The following is a 13,078-nucleotide window of genomic DNA, read 5'->3' on the forward strand; positions in this document are numbered from 1 at the left end:
AAAAATGCGATATAATTTAATAATGCGTGCCTCTGGAAAATGAATCGGCATGAATCATTTGGTTTTATTGGTTTAATGATGCTCTTTCAGAACTGTTTCTTTATTTTCAAAGGTTTCAGGAGTTCTAAATTAATTTAATTAGTAGCAATGCACAGGTGTCACTCATAACCTGCGCGGGTTCAGCGCGGTCACCTGGTGTTTGGATAACGTCATTTTTAAAAGCAACATCGAGAGGCGGGAACTCACCCAGAGAATGTAAGTTGAGACCTGTATTTATAACGTTTGACGGTCAATCGCAGAAATGGTCGTTTGGGCTTCACGTATAAAACCTAATACTGAAAATAAAGCACAGCAACAATAGAGTATTGGCAAATAATTTTCACTCAATCTGAATTAAAGTGTGGAGCAGCTTTTACTCAGACATTCTGTTGATTCCTGTCCAGTTCTGATTCACGGCAGTGCAGATGGTCCAGTTGGTTAAATCCTCAGTCCAACCACGTGCTGTTTTCCTCCGTTGTTTTCTGGAATTACAATTAGTATTTTAGTCTAAGGTGCTTTCAGAGTCCTCGCACAGACTTGTGACTGAACGCTTGTTTCCCCGGCGGACCTCAGGGTCAGGTTCAGGGTCACATCTGACCTCCGACCTCCGTAGAGTGGACGCTTGCCTGCTGACAGCTCATCTTTAGCTCAGCTCACATCCCCTTCGTCTACGGAGGACAGGCATTGTTCAGAGGGGTCAGTGCATGGTGGCAGATGCCGTGTAAGCCGGAAAGGCGGAGAGAAAGATTTTTATCTCGTGTTGGGAAAATAACTCAACAAGAACATGGGGTCTTCATACTGATCAATTATCTCTGGCTGTTTCTCATCCCAAATTAGAAGTATAACTATATTTGGGGAAATTGACGTCAGGATATCTCATCACAGGAAGCTGTTTGGTCATTTTAAAACAAGCTTATATCCTCTTGTTTTAAGATTATTTTTTCCAAATTATTTATTGATTACTGACATAGTTAGCTCTATCAATGAAAACCAGAAGAAGTTCCAGTTATTGAGTAAATTTGCCCTCCGAGAGCATAGCTTACCTAATCTGTTTGATCAACAACTTCAAGAATCTAAACATTCTATTTCAGACTCCATTTTCTGCATCTGTCCTTGTTACCGACTGATAAATCTTCCTCCATAAGGACACACATCTCCTACAATGCATGCTGTTGAGTTCAGGATCTGGTTGGGGTATCCTTTGCTCCTCCGGTGAAGGCCTTGGGGTGTTCAGGGGCAATATTGCCAGGTTATCTGAACCATGAATGGACACCGGCAACAGAAATAGGATGATAAAAACACTTTTATGATTATAGAGCTCATTGTTTTTGGAGCTATAGGGAGCCCGCCTTTTCTAAAGGGACTCAATGAGGCAGAAAACTTGTGCAAGTGTGGAGACGAAGCCTCTTGTCCCCGTGTTTTCCTTCACATGACTACACATGTGTTTTGGGAGCGGATGGCTCTCTTAGCTCTCCTGAGGGCAAAACCAAGTTCTCCCTCCTCCTACCACATCCACAGTGGTCTTGGCACAAAGCAGCCCTGTGGCAAAAGGTGTTTGCCAGGCAAGTGCAGCTCGATGCATACCTGAGCTCGGATGAATAAAGCAGGGATACCAACTGCAGTTCAATTGTGGCAGCTAAATTTTAGCCACATTCAGTATGTATACATGTACAATTTAATTGCGCTATGTTCAAAATTAGACTGGTGTCTTGTTGAAAGATGGTCTCAAGCAATGGAATTTTCTCCTCAACAGTAGTTAACGATAAGCCTTGTTTTGGTGAGTGAATCCAGTCCGCTTTCTCGTTTGACCTGATCACATAATAAACAACAGGTCTCAGGCAGCAAAGGATGGATAATGGTACAGTTTTGTTCATCTTGTAGGTGTTATTTATTGTGGAGATAAGATGCCCGCTCAGAATTTTTTGTTTCAGGGTCATACCTCAGTGAAGGGCTGTGGAGCATGACCACATGTCTTGTCTAGTTTAACTGTGATTAAGGTGTAGACATGCCAGAGAAAATTGCACATCTGGGTGTCTCAGTCACATTAACATGTTTACATGCACTTCAGTTCTTTTTCAAGTGTCATGTAAACATACTGATTGTTGCTGAAAATGGAAAAATTGTTAAAATCTTAATCATATGGTCAGGAGATTGATGATTTTCTGACCACCACCAGGGGGCAGTTTAATAGTCGTAAATCTTTGTCTGTTGACCGTGGCGATGCCTCTGCTAATCTGCAATCATCCTCGATTTTTACACTTGGGTCAAATTTTGCCAAGGAAGTTTTACTGTTTATTTGCAACTGTAACCTAATGAAACCTCGCGTTCAAATAATTTCTGATCTTGTGGTCGCAGGTGTTGTTAAAACCACAAAGCCTTGAGTTTTATTTGTTAATGGGAGAAATGAAAGTTTTCCTTGTTTTTCAGGACATGAATGTTGACAAGAAAAATGGGTTTTTGCCTGCTGAGCTGTAATCGGTAATTCTGCACATCTGAAAAAGAAAACATTTGTGCTGCCGGAGGGCTAAAGCGTCCTGAGCTGGGTTAGCATCTGCTATAGGAACGGGCAATTACAGCTCGTTGGAGCTGATCTATGTGCGTGTTTGGTGTGTCTCTGTGTTGTGTGTCCTCAGAGAAGAAAAGAGCCTGAAATGCTCTGACTACTTTCAGGACAACACAGAGAAACCCAAAGCAAATTTGATACAAACAAGTTTGGGGTTTGATAATAAAACAATCTTAGAATATTTGTGTGTGTGTGTGTGTGTGTGTGTAGTCGGAATCATGACGTCAACTGTCAAAGCTGACAAGTTCTGCCAGTGACAAATTAAATTGTCGGTTTGGTTGCCAACATGCAGTTTTGTTGGCTCTGCAGTAGCTAAAGGCTACTACAGGTTGCTACAACAAAAGGGGAGCTGTCTCCAATACATGTGCGGGGTAGAAGGGGCAAGACTAGAGGGGGCAAAACTTCAACAGATCCAGTGAAATAAGTCAGGCAAATCTAAACTTGGATAAAAACCTTTTAAAAGATGTATAAGACGTTTTAGCATCAATTTTGATTTAATTAAGTCCTTGTGCTTTAGGCATTGACAGTGATCGGTCACCATGACAACCATCTCCTGCACCTTTCAGCTTATTTCTGGGTGTCAGGGTTCCCCTCAGCCATTAATATGCGCAGCAGCAACAACGGTCCACTGCCGGTGCGCTTTGGATGGGAAATTTCTGCTCCACGTCCTCGGCAGCATGCAGGGGAAAAAGCCGTGTATGAAATCAAACATTCAACAATTCCTGTCGACATTCACTAACTCACAGGTGGGAAACAAAATCCTGTCCAGGTAACTTGTTTTCTAAATGAATCCATGTTTCCACCACAGCAAGAACAGGAGAGAGCCAACCACAGCAGTTTCTGTGTGTAACTGAGATTGTTGCCTTTCCCAGAATCCTCAGAGTATTTCCTGGAAAGAACAAATCCAGTTATCTTCAGGCAACGTGGGTGAAATGACATTAAAGCAGCCTTTTTAAATCTGGCTGAGGGGCCAACATCCACTGTTCGAGCAAGTCTAAATGCAACTCAAAGTTAACATCAACCTTCTGAAGTGTCTTTTACATCTGTTAGCTTTATGTTACTACAGTAAATAGCTGACATTAGCATGCTAATACTTTACCCTCTGTATTTTTTCAATCGAACTGAATCTACAGGTTAAGTTTGGCAAGGCCTCCTCTTTCCTCGTAGCCGCCTCTAAAACTAGGTTATCGGCCACCAGAGGCCAAGGAAACAAGATTCAGTGTCTGTTGGAGGCCGTGGAGCCTGGATCAAATGAGATTTGAGTGTCATCTCTTGATATCAACCCGAGACGATAACGGATCAGAAACGACCTGTAATAGGATACAGGGATTCATGCTGAAGTTGATGGAGCGATAGGGCAGGCAGGGAAGGAAGACATTTACCAGCGTTTAACGGTGCTCTAAGGGGAAGACGGATTAACCACAGGACGGACACAGACGAGAGCAGTTGAGATATCGCCGTTAATAAACGTTCTGGCTTGTCTTCATCTTTATCTGGTTCTGTCGATCCATGAGAAAGCAGTTCTAAGAAGATGTGATACCAAAACAATGTAAAGATAATTGTGCATTTATGCACATGCATGACTGTAAACAAGCAGATTTGAGTTGATTGTTGTTTTTCTGGTGCCTGTGTGGGTGTAAATAAGCCCACGTTGACAAACAGCGCTAATGACATTTTCTTCTTCTTCTGCCGTTAATTCTGGCACTGGCGCGTCTTGTGAGTGTGCCACCGCGCACGTGTTTACCACGGCCAAGATGAATGTGTTTTTATGAATAGAGCAAATTTCAGCTGTAGATTAATGGGCCAGGCAGCCCCCCCCCCCCCACACACACACATGAAACGAGCATCCAGGGACCGTGCACATACACTCAGAGGAGGGGGCCACAGAAAGATTAATTATCGTCATGTTGCTGAAATGACCTGAGGACAGAAGAATGAGAATAAACCATAGGAAAAACGAAGCCACACCCACACCAGACTGAGGCCACGCCCCTTGTGTTTGTATAGTAGAGGTGTCACTGTCACAAATTCCATGACGTTTAAAAATCTTTCTGTTTCAGTGCATAACTCTACAAGTGCGTCATTAAAATTTGATGATTTTTCTTGCCTTAACCATGAAATATGGCCACATGAATGGTTCATGAGGGAAAATTAATTTGACAGTATAACCTGAGAATTGGAGGGCACGCGGGAGGGGGGGATCAAGGGTGGGCGTGCAGCTCCAGGTTAACCACAACCGTCATTTATTTGGCCTGCATGACACAAATGTTGTGATACCTCTCTGTAAGAGCACGGAAGCTCAAAACATCCCTGCAGCACCAGGTTTAATGAAAGTCATACAGATCAGGCACCTGAGCCCACGTGCTCAGAGAATTGGTGCTGTGTGTCATGTTAATGAGCACGTGCAGCCAACCAAACAAAATCGTGCTGTTTGCGTTTTCTCCAAGACGGCTGTTCTGCTAACAAAGCCTCCGTTAGCTTAAATGTTTGTTTACATGTGATAGTCCGGCTTTACTGTTTTTTTTATTATTTCTAATTTTTCTCCTGTTCCCCAGGGTCAGAACACACCCCTGTGATCCAAATGAACATTTTCTTCGTTAGCATCCGTACCGTTGAGAGAGAGCCTGCATTTCACCACTCACACCTGATTTTTGGTCCACAAATACGGCGTTTAATGGTTGCCTTTATTGTTTCTGCAGCCTTGAATTAATTGCAACAAATCCGCTCAACAATGAGTCTGTTAGCAATCATCTTGCCCCAGAAACAAAGGTGTTATGGTGGAGAATAGGAGGAGAGACAGTGGAAAGAGGGCAGCTGCTGTATTATTCTGGTGCACTCTTTGGTTATCATGGATTCTAATGCTGACGCCATAACATTGGCAACAAAGGCGGGAAGTGGGGGGTGGGGGGGGGGGGCAAGTTTTCTCTTTCTCTCTTGGAACCACATTACAGGTCGTCAGAGGTGGCAAAAGCATATGTGAGTAAAAGAGGAAGGATTTTCTCTTGCTGACTGTTCAGCCTGTTTGGGAATTTGAATATCCGCCATCTGTTCCCCAACAAAAGCAGCAGTGCCAAGATGAGATCTAGGCGGGATGGACGGGCGGGGGGGCGACTGTGTTAGCGTGCATGACTACCTGTGCGTGTGCCGCTGCATACATTTATGCATGAGTCCTGTGTGCAGTGTGGGGAGGGGGGGGTTATTTATAGCCTGTAGCCTGCCACACCAGGCTGTTAGCTACATGTTTATGGGGAACCGAAAGGCATGATGGGAGTCCCAGCAGACAGAGCCTTGCATCTCGATGTTATGTCACACCTCACACCACCACTACTCGCTGGCTCCCTCTATTCCTTCCAGTGTGTCTTGCAGCTTTTCCGGTCTTCTGCGGTGAGCTGGAGCCTGTCGTGTCGAGATCTTCATTCATCCCTGTAAAACATCCCAGCGCTGATATGATATTCCAGAAGAACCGCACTATATTGAAACCATCACTCAGAACCTACGTTCTAAGCTGTTTTCCCACATCTGTTTCCTTCAATACACCAACTTAAATTGCTTCCAATTTTGAAAGATGTTGAATTGAAGCCACTGGATTTTGGGGTTTCCTTGTGGGAGCGTTTGTCAGGATCTGGGACCGACTTAAAATAAACAGGTTCTGTGTCATAGCTGCCATCTGTTCCTGCCTGTGTCTACCAAGGGATTCGGGAACAGGAGGCACTTTGAGTTCTGGCTCTCAGCCCGACAACGTGTCTTCATCAGGTTGCACTTTGGAGACGTCCGGAAGTTGCTCGTGCATTGATGAGCCTGTGGACGAGCGCGCAGCAGCAGTTCAGAGGTAAAAAGCTGCCTTTGACAAATTCCCAGCCTGAGGTCCAGCTGTTCAGAGCTGGGAATTGTGGCCCTGCTGGGAGTTTTACAGACTAATGCAAAGCAAAGCCGCCTGTGCCCACGCTGCTGCCTGAGAGGTCGACGTGGAATTACAATCGGATTTAAAAACCAGGCGCCCACAGAGCGGAGAGGACCGCACGTCCGGGTCTCATTTATTGCAGTTGACATCAGGTGTAACACAGGTGAAAGCAGGTCCATCACTGAACGCCACCCGTGTCCTCGTCTCGAGCTGCTGCCGTGTCAGGCTGCAAAGATAGTCCAGGATGGAGGCTGGCACCGGATGGGTCACGGGCTCGGCATCAGAACTAGAGGTCCACCCCTCAGCAGAGGTGAAATACGGGCTCAGGTGACCTCCCAGAAGGTCACATCCATCAGAATTTCAGTCCATTAGTAAAGTGAGGCGACCTCTAGGACTCCAGCAGTGGATTGCCATGGTGACATCCTTGGACACCAGGATGACCCTTTGTCATGTGGTTTCTGTGTTGGGTCAGGTCTTTGGGCTCTGATGGCGACGTACAGATGATCAGCCTGATCCATTTAGGAGCTCACATGGACCAAACTGGTTCCTCTGACTTTATTTCCAGAACCATGACTGACAAGTGTCACATGTTGGCGAGTCTCAGCTGCTGTGGCCGCCGATTGTCGATCGCAGGTTGTTTTAAGGATCTGGAAAAAAGCAGTTTGATGTGCGGCGCTTTCAGTCAAGACCCTTTGAAGCTGCTTCGAATAACACCACTCTGAAATCCGCTGCTTCTTATGGATTTACTGGGAAAGGATCGACCACACGTGGTGGGGAAACGGGGAAAACTGTTCCAGTTAATCATGAATTTCCAGGCTAGAAAATAGATGCTGCGCTGGTATCGAAAGAGACTGCAGTCCGACTATTAGCATGTAGCTTTCTGTCAACATGTCAACGTCGTGGACAACGTTGCCTTTTTGATGATTGATGCAGAACAAGTCACAGAAATAGTTCCTTTTGTGGGGCCTCAGGAACCAGGTTCAGCTCTCCAGGCTTTCCAGCTCTGACCTTGAGGTTCTTAACAACCCCAATGACTCCCTTGGACTGGTTGTGCTGGTGCCACTTCAAACATTTGAATGGACAAAAAAACGCAACTAGCCGGATCTGTTGGGAGGCAGAAGGTTGAAAAGTGAAAGCAGCAACTGTGGTCGACACAATCTGAGAGTCAACAATGTTTCTGGGTGAGTTGCTTCTGGAGCAGATGGATCTTCATCCTTCTCCCTCCCTCTTCATCATAATTATTATAAATTATAAATAAAGGGTGCAGAGGATGGGGAGATAATGTGAACATGAGAAAGGATGAAGAGGATGGGATGGAAAAGGAGGCTGGGAAAACTGGGCCGCTGGGAGGAGGAGAACCGGCACAATCGGGATGAGGACATGGAAAAAGAGGCAGAGGTGGCGAGGCGTGAAAACGAGGAGCGATATGTGCTGGGGGAGAGTATGGATGAATTTGATGGTATACTGGAACGGGGGGAGGGGCAGTGAGGAAGATGGAGCAGTATTATGGATAAAAAGAGGAGGGGGAGGGGGAGAGGAGGTGGATCTGATTCGGCTCTTTTGTTCTGCTGCTTTTTCCAGTCGGATCATTTCACCTCAAACAGGAAGTGGAGCCCACACGCTTAGCGTCACGGAGCATTTGTAGCACTAATGGTCGCTAATGGGAAACGTGCTACCCTTTTCCTTCATTGTCAACAGAGAGATGGGAGGAGAGGTCGTAGAAACGAGGAGAATCGTGAGGCTGAAATGAGATGCTAATGTTTTTGGCTTCTGAGAATCCTGTCTCGCATCCTTGTCTCGGTGCGCTGCCAGCGTGCAACTACGAAATAGTTTCACTTGTTTGACACAAATGGGGGGACCGCACACGTTTACAATGAACGAGTGAATGGTTACCGCCACCTACTGGAGTTACCAGATTAGCTGAGCTAAACCCAGAGCTTGATGAGGTTTGTAAGCACAGTTGCAGCAACTTTTAAGTATTTCTGTCAGAACAGGGGCGCCTGGCGGTGTGCTGGATTTAGAGGAGCTCGTTGGAGATTAATTAATCCCCTTGTGGCGCTGAGGCAGACAGACTAGAACAAAGCCAGGAACCGGAGAGCAAGCCAGCACTCTGGTCTTCATCTTCCTCTCCTTTCATCAGCATCTGTCGTGAATTCATGCAGACCTTCCCAGATATCCTGGTGGAAGTCCTGCGGTTCCCGGGGAGGAACCCACCATTCCCGCGATGACATCTTCATCCTCATCTGATGATGATGGGATTGACATTGGGAGGTTGGAGACGGGTGTAATTCCCACATAGTTCAGGAACGTTCTGCCCAGAGATCTTTGAAGTTGCTATATCGTTTTTCTCAGTTTCTCCCAGTCCTCAGGTTTGATCCATCATGCTGATAAACTAGCATAAATGATCCAAGGGTCTGCCTCGGATGTCTCCACGGCATTGTTGCCCCCAACTTGGAGGCTTTTCAGAACCCAGTTTTGTTGCAGGAGCTCCGTTTTATTTCTAGATTTTCCGTATTTAGAGCTCACGTTCAGCAGGGATTAGATGCAGATGAGTTTAGCAATGCTAATGTCTGAGCTGCTGCTTCTGTAGTCGGCGGAGTTTTAAGTCTTCAAAATAAATGAAAAGTGGAATAACCTTAAAGCTTAAACGTACTCCCTGAGTTGGAAGTTCAAGGCTGAGAGGTTGATTTTGGATGATTCCTCTGTCTATTCTGTCCCTCTGATGTTCACCTCTGATGTTTCTAATCTCCAGAAGCACGAAGATGAGCAAAGTCCTCTTCATAAGTCAGCGTCCCTGTAGGAGGCTTTAGCAGTGCGGATGGTGACGGTGCCCCAGCAGCCGGATCTGATCTGGCGTCTTTGAAGTGAGTCTGTTAGGCTGCAGGTTGAGAGCGTCCCGGCTGTCAGAGGAGTTCCCCAAAATTCTTCCTGGTTTTCAAAAGCACTAATATTAATAAACTAATATTTAAAAGTGGGTTAGTCAAATATATTTAAAGATGGCCTGATTTTTTTTTTTTGAGCCCTTTGGGTGGAGAAGTTTGCTGCGGTAGCTAAACACCAGATTGACGCTTAAAAGGAGCCCGACCGGCTCATTAAATCCACTTGAAAGCGGCGCTCTGAGGGAACTCTGCTTCATTATGGCAGAAGAGCTGAGCGAGCGCAGACAGGAGGTCCTGGAAGGCTCCTGCGATGAATTACTGGAAGAGCAATAAGTCCAGATCTGTCAGTGGTGGAGCTCAGCAGTCTGGAAGTCCTGGATTGATGGCCTCTATTTACCTAAAAGCCCCCCGGTGTTAGCTAAATGACAACAAACCCGATATTGGGTTCGTTCGTTAATTGTTGAGACCGAATTTGCAGCTCAAATATTGACTCGTTTTCATGGTCTGCGTGTCGCCGTCATTGTGGCTTCGCTCTCCCTCGTCTTGCGTTCCACTGCAGAGCGTTGTTTGTCTGGGCGTGTCTGCTGGGGGGGGCGGGGGGCTTGTGGATGCAGACAGGCCGGGGGGCAGTGCTGCGGCACTGTGGCGCGACCAGCTGCTAGCAAGATTTCACTGCCGTTCAGATGACGGATGCTAGCAGACGGAGCATCGAAGATAGCTCTAAAATCTCAACCCAGAGGGGGGAACTTCCTTCTTTCATCGATGCTAACGTTCATGGGTTTCTGGCTTTCACACAAGGAATTCTTTGTGTGTGTGTGTGTGTGTGTGTGTGTGTGTGTGTGTGTGTGTGTGTGTGTGTGTGTGTGTGTGTGTGTGTGTGACAACGTCCTGCATTCTATTAAGTTTCTTGAAACTTGACAACATTTTCCCTGTTCCTGCTGCCTCTGTGTCGTCTCCTCTGTGTGACCGCGTGTGGACGAGGAGCTGCCCACGGCGGCCAACGATGCTAGCAGACGCGCTACTTGGTTAGCTCGACATTTCCCTTGTGGCGTGGCCGCCGACCTGTTGGTCTGCAACATTTACGAGACTCGAGTCAAAGCGAAGATTTAGAGTTCAGCACGGCGGCGCTGCAGGAAAGGCCTCCATCTTTCAGGTCGTTTGAGATCGATGAAGCGGTAAAATGTGTCTCCGTCCTGCCCGTCGGGTTTCAACGCTGCAGTGAAAGAGGCTGCAGTGAGGGCGCGGTGCTCAACACTCAATCTGCTGCGGCTTCTCCTGCATTTCTGAATGTTCCTCAGCTAAATGAGCTGTTTGGGAAATGTTGCGGCGGAGGTGTCTGCTGCTGTTCTCCAGCTCTGCTTATTAAAGTTTAATAATTGATGGACAGAGGAGGTGCACTCACATCACACGCGCCCCACGGGGAAATTAGCAAAAGTGCTCCTGTCTCCTTTTATTGAGTTTCAGTTTAGGCTCAGTCTGGGAACGCTGACGCTTCAGCCACAGCAGCAGTGATCTGGTCTGTAGCAGAGGCCTGAATAGGCTCACGTGGTCGACCGGGATGAGGAGAAAAAGAGTTCTTTGTCAGATCTCTGTAGTCTAATCATGTTACACAATCAGGCCATAACACACTCACACACACACACACACACACACACACACACACACACACTGAACTCTGCATTTCCCTCACGTTTCTGCTGTCACTGACCAGCTTTTTCGTACGAGACAAAGCAAAGCTAAAGAGGGTGTGTGTGTGTGTGTGTGTGTGTGTGTGTGTGTTTGTTGGGCCACAGTGGGTGGGGAAAGAAGACCTTTTCTTTAAAAAGTCAAGTTTAAGCGGCTCTGGAGCCTCACAGCCGTCATCTCTGATTTCGCACCGTCAGATAGCATCTTTAGCATGATTTCAACCGTTCTGTCTCGGCATTTCATCAGAATTTTGCTCCAGATTTAAATTTAAATTTGGTTCATTAGCCCAGTGTTTGTTTAGGTGTGAATCCAGTGAGGCCCATTTAGCAGCATTAGCTAAAACGCTGTTCTTTTGATGCCTTCAGTTGACGCTCACACATGTGATTTAAACCTTCAGCCGAGGCTAATGTGACATATGCTAGCAGGAGCGGTCAGAGAGCCGCGGGTTTATGTTGTCAGAGGTTTGGTTTTCCGGTCCAAACTGCAGAGAAAATCCATCAAGCTGCTAAAATTTCCGACCTCTCGGCTTTCCAGACTGATAATGGTGTCTGAACTCAACGTCCCAGAAGAGCTACAAGATTTATGACCCGTTGCTTTCAGTGCGGCCCAGAGGCCGCCCCACCCCACTCGCTTCTTTCCACAGACACTCCTCTCCTCACACGTGATGTATGTTTGATCCCCATCAGGCGTTAATTAAGGAATGTGGGCCGCGCTGGCGAGGATGGCGGTGAACAGCGCAGCACCAGCGTTATCATATCAACACGCTAACCGGCTGAGCTCAGCGCCGTGAATCAGCCGCGCTTTTATTGAGGTCAGAGCAGATCTGGTGACGGCAGAATCGGTTTAGTTTCACTGTTTCGGAGCGCTCGTGCAGTGGGAACTGAGCATGTTCGCATACGTTGACGTGTGAGAGCACAAATGTTTTACCCAGAAAATCACCGTGTGAATTAATGAATGATAATGCCAAGGCTCGTTATTCAGCCCCTCCAGCACCACATTTCCAGGAGGCTTCATCTCTGTTACAGCGACAAATTTATTCACAGAGCACGTCCTCGATTTTTTTTTTTGATCCTTAGATGGTTATTTTAGCATGAAAGTTTCAGTTTTTGTGTTCAAAATCTGCTGAGGTGACGACGGTCGTCTGCTCAGGCCTCGATTGAGGCCAGACTCACCCCGACCTCCCGGAGGCAGAATCCTTTGATGGTCGTTTTGTTCCCAGACGTTTCGGGAATATTGGTTGAGTCGACCAAACCTAACTGGAATTCCAGCTTCTCCCTCAGATGCGTGTCCCGTATTAGCGTTTGTGTTAATGAGAATAATCGAAGCGTTCGTTTAATAGCATTAAAAGACGTGAGGTTCCTAATGACCCATTAATCCGGGTTTACATTTTCACGCCCTGCGGGGGGGGGGGATCGCTGCGGTGGCGGCCTGTTGCTGACTCAGATCCGTGTGAAAGCACCAATAGAGGAGGTTTAGCTAAAGTCTCGTTGATCCCACAGCGATGCAGCCGAGCGTGGCCTCGGGACGCCTCGGTTATGTAATACTTGCGTGCGGGTCAGCGCTGCGGCCCCAACGGGACAGAAACCATTTAGACCCGCGGATGCTGTCGGGTTCAAGCTGTCAGCGCTCGTCTGCCAATCAGCCGATTCTGATTGAGGAGGATTTAGAATTCAGGCTGAGGCTCGAGCTCCACCCACATGGGAGGAGCTTAGAGGCGCCCGAGTCCCAAATTCTGCATCCTCCAGAGAGAAGAGGCCCGATCAGCAGGCTGGTGTGACAGGAACCAGAAAAGGAGGTGGAGGCGCTGGCGGCTGCAGAGGTGGATGGTGGCAGATCACTGACCCCCCCGGAGGTTTAAATGTTCCATCCCCTCAGGGGCAGCAACTGCACACTTATATGTTCAATTTAAACACAACTGATGACGCCTGAAACTGTTATTGATGAAGAGAAGCATTCTGGGATAATAATCGGTCTGTGAGGACCCCTGGTGGACGTGATCGGAACTGCAAC

The 13,078-nt window shown here is 47.0% G+C and overlaps 1 long non-coding RNA gene across 1 annotated transcript in view; it reads left to right on the plus strand.

Annotated features, from left to right (window-relative positions):
* The window catches only part of LOC105416791 (uncharacterized), a 27,172-nt gene continuing 14,094 nt past the window's right edge, over nt 1-13,078 (plus strand). Inside the window, exon 1 of the long non-coding RNA XR_964717.2 lies at nt 1-255. This is a non-coding gene — a long non-coding RNA (uncharacterized lncRNA). The remainder of the gene's footprint in view (nt 256-13,078) is intronic.

Source organism: Takifugu rubripes, chromosome 8 (genome assembly GCF_901000725.2).
Source record: "Takifugu rubripes chromosome 8, fTakRub1.2, whole genome shotgun sequence".
NCBI lineage: Eukaryota > Metazoa > Chordata > Actinopteri > Tetraodontiformes > Tetraodontidae > Takifugu > Takifugu rubripes.